The sequence below is a fragment of the Meriones unguiculatus genome, chromosome 18 (assembly GCF_030254825.1).
Source record: "Meriones unguiculatus strain TT.TT164.6M chromosome 18, Bangor_MerUng_6.1, whole genome shotgun sequence".
In the NCBI taxonomy this organism is placed as follows: Eukaryota; Metazoa; Chordata; class Mammalia; order Rodentia; family Muridae; genus Meriones; species Meriones unguiculatus.
The window spans coordinates 951286-958522 of NC_083365.1; the positions used below are offsets into that span (position 1 = coordinate 951286).

The window sequence follows — 7237 nt, forward strand, 5'->3', positions numbered from 1 at the left end:
ACAACTATACTGTTTTGGTTTGCTCAGGGTCAGAAATCCTAAGAAGATTCCTAGAGTAATGGCTTCACAATGCTATGTGCTTATCTGTGCTTAATGTTCTCCAGGACATAAGGTAGACTTCCAAATAAAATTACCTTACCAGGGAAAGGTAATTTTAGGATTTTCCTGAAAAGACTTAGGCATCATTTTTCTCAGGAAATGACATAAAATGAACCATACTGCTGGAAGTTCCTCATACTGACATGCAGAGACCAAACCCAAAGGTTAGAGATAGAAAGCCAGGGATTGTAGCAATGTGCTCACCTTTGCTGGAACTGTGTCAAGCAACTGTGCTGTTGCCATGACTCTTGCCACTTCCATTGAATACATGGCTACACCAGATTGTCTTCATATATTATAGAAAGTTTCCATTGCGCTCGTTTTCTCCATCATATCATTCCTCAAATACAGACAGTTTCAAGTGCCTTTCCTTGCATTTACTCCTTCAACCATATTTTCCTTCCTCTCCCCCTTCCCCATCTGAACCTCCTCTTCCTGTCTTAACTATGAGGTTTTTATTTTAACAATCTATAAGTGTCACCCAGAGTGAAAAATTCTGAGATACATAAACATGGAATAGTGATCTTGATTGGGTACCTAAACTAGTGCAAGAACTTGCTTCATTGTAGATTAAGCACCTCATCCGAAGTGATGGTCCCAAAGTTGATGGTGGACCCACTTGTCCCCAAAACAGTGAGTGGGTCATTTCACTGGGTTTTATTGGTCCTCCAAGTCATAATTGTTTCATTCTTCTAGTGTCTGTAAATAAGCAGTGAGGATCACATTGTATTATCACAAGATGTATTGTCCCCAAAGCTCTTGGAATGGTAACATAATACAGACTACATTAAGTTTTAAAATAGTAAACTTAAAGCTTTTATCTTAAAAATGTTTCTTAGAGGTAAGATAAAGAATTAACTAAACAAATTTGAGGGATTCTAGCTAATAAATTTACAGAGAAACACCTCAGTTAACACAAAGGCTTAAAAGTATTATAGTGTAGGAGAGTTGACCTCTTTTTAGATGTGAGTTAATTTATTCTATATACTTTAATCATTATTTTGAAATTCTGTATGATATTATTTTTACTAAGTAAAGAAAATCTTTGGCAAAGAATATTAAAAAGGTTCTTCATACAAACCAGTGGTCCTGAACCTTCCTAATGCTGTAACGCTTTAAGTATATTTCCTCAGGTTGTGGTGACTTCCAACCAAAACATTTTTTTCATTGATACCTCATGACTGTAATTTTCCTATTGTTGTGAATCATAATGTAAATATCTGATAATTCAGATGATCTCAGGCAACCCCAGTGATCTTTCCTTTTGACCTCAAATGGGGTTGGGAACCACAATTTGAAAACCTCTCAAATAAACCTGTCAGAATCCTTTAGTAAAGCAACAGTTTTTGAGAATTTTTTTCAATACAAAGGAAAAAGTGAGGATTGGTGGTCTGAAAGTCACCATTAACCCTAAAGACAGAAAATGTGCTCATGAGTACTTAAGCTGGAAATATTATCATGTGGTCACTCTGTATAATGACCACCTGTTCCTGGAATGCAGGAATAAACTTCTATGTCCTCAGTACCATGCTTCTGATTTTAACTAAAAATACTATGTCACTTTTTTTATCTGAGTTACTGAAAATCTTTCTATTTCTACTATTTCTTGTCACATATATGGGTAGACATAGACACTCATCCAGAGAATAAAAGATTCTAAGTGCTGGAACAGAAAAGCTGAGTTCAGGCTTGTACTGTCTCAGGATAATTTGCATCTAAGAATGATATTCCCTGGTCCTCCATACACAGTGGTGACCATCGAAGAGGATGTTGTGTTCTGGGAGCTGAAGGCCATCAGCTTCAGACTTCCTGATTAGAAGCTTGAAATCATACTGATCATTATTGTGTTAAGTGAGCAGGTTTATACTCCATTTCTAATCAATGGCAATAGAATCTAATGCACCAGGACATACTGTGAAAACTTGATAAGTAACTATGGTCTGTTGGGCTTTCTATATTGTGTATAATATAACTTGAAACTTTTATCTCTTTAGACTGCATACTCTGTCTGCCCTTACATGCTGTGAGACGCCCATGGAATCTTTGAATTTGTAACATCCCTGTCTCCACTTGTCCAATCTGAAAGAGAAGCTGTTAACCTCATGAGAGCAGAGTCTGAGCTCACTGCTGCTGTCACAAGGAGAAGTGTAAAGCTTTGTGAAGATCCAAGGCATATGACAACTTGGTAGATACTGAAGCAGAGCTCCTTGTCTGTCATAGTCTAGACCCTGAGATTAGGAACTTCCTGTATCCATATATGGTCTACCTCTCTCATAGAATGTTGTTTTAGAGGTTTACAGAGGAGATCTGCATGTGCTCATCAGAAATTTATTTAACTTTTTATACCTGAGAAGTAGATGTATAAAATTATGTATGTAATTCAAAATAGAAGGAAGTGCATATTGGATAAATGCTTATTTATTTTTCAATAATATTTGTGGCTTAATGGCGAAACATTAACATCAGATAAATAATTTGTGTTGGGTAGATAATGCCATGAGCTTCATTGTAACCAGGTGATTAATGATACACATTTTTGAGAAATTGTCTCCATGTATAGATTAGATTGGCCCAGAAGTTGGTATGTTCCTGAGGTGGGCCTTAAAATCATGAGTCTCCTGCTTTTTTCTCTTCAGTTCTGGGAGCACAGATGTGAATTTTCATTCCTTGCAATGATATTTGATTTTTTGTTTTTCTTTTATATTTTACACATAATTCTGGCTTTGCAATTTACCTCTTAAATATATTTTCAGAGTTCCATAATATGAATTCCTGGCAGACTCTGTGATTTCTATTATTGCTATTGATTTTTTTGTACATATACAAACTTTTCTTTTTCACCATTTATATAGCAGCAATCACTGATGCAGTGTTCTGTTGGTTTCTATAAAATCATTACATAAATTAGGGTGGCTGTGCCCCTTCTAGAGAGACCCACCTGATCCGGAAGCCAGAAGTCCATCTTAACCCAGTTTCAAAACAGATAATTTCTAAAATACAAAAGCATTTTATTTCCTGAATAAAAACTCATGGCAGTGTTGATCTATAGCAATGACTTCATAAAAATCTATTTTTTCCTTTTATGTATCTCCAGATTTAGACCCCTCTTTCAATTTCCTGAAGTTATGGGGAAGATACATGCTAGGATTTGTTGGATTTCCTTTGCTTTGAGATTAAAGTTCCTCCGATCTCAGTCTTAAATTAATGTCCACCAGGATATTGACAGAGTTAATTCTGGGTTGCTCTATGCCTCTTAGTCCCTAGTTTATCTAAGAAACTAAAGCCCAAATGTCTGAGGCCCTGTTCTCTGCCTTCAGTATAAGAATGGTTTTGGAGATGAGTAGTATTGAACACATTTAGCTTCAATTCTTTTTTTTCCTTTCATTTTTCCTCTCTTTCCTTTCTTTCTTTTATGACATGTTTTCTTACTCTGTTTCTTTTGTTGTGATTTTTTTGAACATAGCCTATCATTTTGCAAAAACTGTCAATCTAAGATACCTCTAATAAGGTTTCTACAGAAGTCAATTGATTTAAATGTCTTGAATTTTAACCCAGATCTACTGTTAGAGCACTTAGTACTTTTCTGTTCGAGAGCTGTAAGGCAATCTTTTTCAGTGATTGCGCATGCTCCCTGTAATAGCATTTTTGACGGTTGATTGACACCTGCTACACTCACAGACACTGCACAGACATTTGCTTTTGTATTTGCTGACTGCTTTGCATGGGCTCCTACAGCCCAGCCCAGCTGTGAGAATTTATAAACCAGGCCTCTGCAGTGAGAACTGAACTGCATCAGACAGCAGGGGGAGCAAGATGAAGTCACAAACCAAGGTCCTCATATCCCTGCTGCTATGGGTGTCTGGTGAGAAACTCAAAATGTTATAATCTTTGCAGAGTCACTTCTTTGTAGATGAGAAACTTGAGTATGCCACTCTCAATATATCTAACTTGATAATACTCTAACAAGATGATAGTAAAAAGATGTTAAATGACAAATTTCAACTGTTTTTACAGTCTGTGTTTGTATCTATATTCATGTTCATTGTGTGTTCCTGATTGCAGGTGCCTGTGCAGACATCGTGATGACTCAGTCTCCATCCTCCCTGGCTGTGTCAGCAGGAGAGAAGGTCTCCATCAGCTACAAGTCCAGTAAGAGTCTTTTAAGCTCTAAAAAACCAAAAGAACTTATTGTCCTGGTACCAGCAGAAACCAGGGAAATCACCTAAGCGGCTGATCTACTGGGCATCCACTCGGGACACTGGGGTCCCTGATCACTTCACAGGCAGTGGATCTGGGAAAGATTACACTCTCAGCATCAGCAGTGTGCAGGCTGAAGACCTGGCAGTTTATTACTGTATGCAGGGTAAAAGTACTCCTCCCACAATGCTTCAGCCTCCAACACAAACCTCATTGAGAGTCTCACCAGCTGCCTGCAGCACACACAGCCCTGGCCCTGCACACTTTCCCCTTCTGTATGACAGCAGGTGTGACTGAAAACATGATGTAAAGTTCAAGAGTCCTGAATTAAATTATGGGTTCAATGATTTTTTGTCTACTTTAAATTTTTTTGTATTAATTACAGTTTATTCACTTTGTATCCCAGCTGTAGCTACCTTCCTGATCCTTTCTGAATCCCATCCTCCCTCCCTCTTCTTATCCTATGCCCCTCCCTCAGCCCAATGATTGGGAGTTTCTCCTCCCCTTCCATCTGACCCTAATCTATCAGGTCTTATCAGGACTGGATTCTTTGTCTTTCTCTGTAAACTGGTAAGGCTGCTCCCCCCTCAGGTGGAGATTCCAAATAGCCAGCCCATATCTTTAATATGAAAATCCAAAAAAGAACTCAGTATTATCTTTGTGTTCTTTCTCTAACACAGTACTACAAACTCTGCTGCTTCAATATAAGAGATTTTTCATTTTACAGTATTGGAGTTCTCATATCCAACATAGCGATGGTGATGGAAAACTATTTCAATTTGGAGGCTCTAGGAAAGGGTATGTTTCTTGGTTTTTCCAGATTATATAGTGCTTTCCTTCCTTCCTTCCTTCCTTCCTTCCTTCCTTCCTTCCTTCCTTCCTTCCTTCCTTCCCTCCTTCCTTCGTGGTGCCCATATCTGCTGCTTATTCTATTACTTTCCATAAAGCATTTTAATTTTTATTACATTTTGGATTTTTACGTTTGTCTGCTTGCATGTGAGTGTGCATTAGTGTGTCTGTGTGTGCATATTTATAGGTGCACATGTGACATGGCATATTTGTGGAGGTCAGAGGACAATTTAGACTTGACTCTTTTTTCCATTTTGTTTCTGGGGTTCAACCTCAGGTTTGACATCAGGCTTGGTGGAAAGTGTCTTTGTCATATGGATTATCTTGCTGCCCCTTAAAATATTTTATGGGTGTTAATTCATTGAACACAATTTCATGAAAGCCATGTCTTCCAATATATCATGTATTTTGACCATATGCACTAAACTTCATTTTGCTTTCCCTTTCCCGGTATTTCTTTTTTCCAGTCAGGAGGCATTCAGGGAAAAGTATACAGGAGACATCTGGGATTTTTGCAAGGGAACTTAGTTTTTCTTTTTCCCAAGATCTACACTAGAGGTAAGTCTAAAGCAGAAATTGTGCCTCTAGATTTTCTTGCTCTGACTGACACCCCTTTTTTCTGTGCTGCTTTTACTGTATCTCTCCAAACTCTGGCATGGTATGAAAGAGGCTTCACTGCCATTGTTCCTAGGGTATTTACTCATCCTCAGGAGATCTCCTATAGGATGTTATGAAGACTTACTGAAGTTCAGATTAATTAATGATTTAATAGAGCCTGATAATGATTTTATACATTTACTGTTTTGATTTAAATGTTTGAAGTTAAGAAGTTAGATAGTTGATAGAAAGTTATAGCTACAATAATAAAACCTCTGTGAGCCTCTAAATGCCAAATATGTCCATCTCACCAGAGACAGGAAAAGCCTGACAGGGATTTATTGTCCTAAAGTAAACATTCCCTTGGGTCAGTGAGTCTCAGTGTGCATTGGGCCTCTAAAAATTATTGTTTAAACCTTAGATGAACTTGTGAATCCAGATATAGTTAAAGAATTTCTTAATGCATAGACATATAAACAATTGTCTGGCCTAATAGACTAAGACATGGACTTTGTTAACACATAGCATGAATTATTATTGCTCTGTACCTACCATGAACCTTTTGGAATGCAATATGCTTAAAATACCATGTAAACCATTATCATACTAATTGCTGTGAAGCAATTATTCTTCTGAGGTAAGGACTGAATGTTAAGAATATAAATAGAACTAAATTCATAGAATAAATGTTAAAGCCCCAAAAATTAGTTTAATCAATAATTTGTAAACATACAAACATATGTAAATATGTATATACATGTGTGGGCTCAGTAAGCAGGTAGCCCTATGGTCTTCCCCCAGGGCACCTGCTAAGCGGGATATCAGGCATCAGTGAGGCCACTCCAGAAATGGCAGCAACTTTGGACCACCTGCTGACCACCTGCAACACAGCAGTTCTGAGCATGTACTAGGTCACCTTGTAAAAGGACTTGCTATTCCTTCTCTCTCTCTCTCTCTCTCTCTCTCTCTCTCTCTCTCTCTCTCCCTGTCTCTCTCTCTCTCTCTCTTTCCTGCCTTGCCCAGAGACAGTCGTTGTAACCCTGTCCCTCTTCCCTTAATAAAATCTCCCATGTGGAAACTGTTAGTGGTGTCATTTATGAACCAGGGTAGAACGCCACTGCACTATCCTAACAAGGTATTTGCATGTAAATGTGTCCATCTGTTTTTCGTATATATGTTACATGAATGCATGTCAATTTGTCTGTATGGAGCTCCTTTTCTGTTTTGTTTACTGATGTGTGCATAAATATGTACAGGATTATATGTTTGGTCATTTGGCTGATACAATGGACATGTCCCCAACAGCTGATCAGGAATGAGATTTCCCTGAGGACAGCATGTATTTGCTGCAGTTTTTATAGAGGAGATGATAGTTAAGATCAACACCATCATTGCAGATTTAATGAAGCCCAAGCCTCTGCCAGCTGGTAACCATTTGCCCCTTGCTTTCCAAATCCAGGCAATTGAGCTTTGATTGAGGCACCCTCCTAGGGAG

General features: G+C 38.1%; 1 long non-coding RNA gene across 1 annotated transcript; it reads left to right on the plus strand.

The window, feature by feature from the left end:
* Positions 1-4972: 4972 nt before the first annotated feature.
* On the plus strand, positions 4973-6608 carry LOC132649012 (uncharacterized). Its single transcript, XR_009587399.1, has 3 exons — positions 4973-5094; positions 5613-5703; positions 6544-6608. It is a non-coding gene; the product is annotated as an uncharacterized LOC132649012 (long non-coding RNA).
* Positions 6609-7237: the final 629 nt, after the last annotated feature.